This window comes from Chrysochloris asiatica, unplaced genomic scaffold (genome assembly GCF_000296735.1).
Source record: "Chrysochloris asiatica unplaced genomic scaffold, ChrAsi1.0 scaffold00584, whole genome shotgun sequence".
Classification (NCBI taxonomy): domain Eukaryota; kingdom Metazoa; phylum Chordata; class Mammalia; order Afrosoricida; family Chrysochloridae; genus Chrysochloris; species Chrysochloris asiatica.
Window position 1 is genome coordinate 253,231 of NW_006409102.1, and position 1,523 is coordinate 254,753.

Below are 1,523 nucleotides of genomic sequence, written 5' to 3' on the forward strand. Positions count from 1 at the left end.
AACTACAACAACAATGGATATAGCATGTTTTGCCTCTTCTGTAAGTACTCTGGGTGATTTTGGGTTAGCATCTCCCTTTAATATATTAAATTAAAGTTTTAATTCTGTTGTGGTCATTTTAAGATAGGGGCGAATCCAATTTATGTCTCCTAACAATTTCTGGAAATCATTTAGTGTTTTAAATCCATCAGTGTGAAGTTCTATAGATTGTTGTCTGACCCAGCATTCATGTATAGATTTACCCAGGAAAGTAAACGGGGATTGCAATTGTATTTTCTCAGGGGAAATTTTTAAACCCTTGCTTTCTAAAGCTAGAATTGAGTTTTGTAAGACATCTTGCAAGACAGAGTGATCAATGTGGGCCAAGAGAATGTATAAGGTAAAGATTAGGGTATTTTTTTCTAACTGGGCTCAATGCTTTATCAACAAATTTCTGACACAAGATGGGGCTGTTTATTATCTACTGAGGGAGCACTTTTCACTGATATCACTGATTACAACGTTGTTTAAGATTTTGGGAAGGGAGACTGAAGGCAAATCTTTTACAATAGAGAAAAACAATCCTGGAAGTCTATAATTATAATATTGTAATTTTCAGGGATAGCGACGGGTGAAGGAAGTCCTGGGAGGCTTCCTCCTCTAATTCAGTTTGTTTTTGGGACTCAAGTGACTAATATCAGGTTCATTTTCGTTTTCAAAACTCTTACTACTTTCTTGTTTGTCTAAATCAAAGACACTTGGTTTAGATGTTAATAAGGTTGTTTTTTCATAAAGAGTGTCAAGGGTCTGAGAAAGAGTCACTGCCTCATGACGTGGATCCAAGGCATCTCGGAGTAAATTCCATAAGGAACAGGCTTCCGCCGGGACTTCCTCGGGCCCGTTAAGTGTGGAAAATTTTCTTATTTCCATTCCCACCTTTTCCCAAGTGTCTGAATTTACAGTTCGCTCATCTGGGAACCAAGGACAGCATATTTGAAGAAAGTGCAAAAATTTTGCCAACTGCTGAGATGTTACTTTAATACCCTTCTTAATTAGCATTTGCTTTAAATAACTTCAATGAAGAGTAATCTTTCCTTAGACTCCTTGTGGCGCATAGCTTCTCAATTTTAATCTAAAAATTTCCACCCTTTGATACCTGGTCTATACCTACGGTTTCTGCAGTACCCTACGGAGGAGTCCTATCTGTGCCGAAAAAAGAGCTTATCTTTGGGCACCAGAATGCGGGAGTCCAGCTCTCGCAGGTCCGGAGGTTCGGAAGGAGACACGGAGTCTGTGAAGTGAAAGTAAATCAGGGAATCTCCTCTTAGTTGGCTGGAGGAGGAGTGCTCACTCCGGCTTAGCAACATCTTTATTTTATAGTTCAAGTTACACAATGCCTCGAGGCATTTTTCCTACATTTCATGATTTCATTTTTAGATCATTACTCATATTAATTATGCAAAGGTTTAGAGTTAGAAAACCAAAAGTGAAGAACACATTCAGCATTTCTCAAGGTGGGGGAACTGAAGAAAAAATTCAAGCCT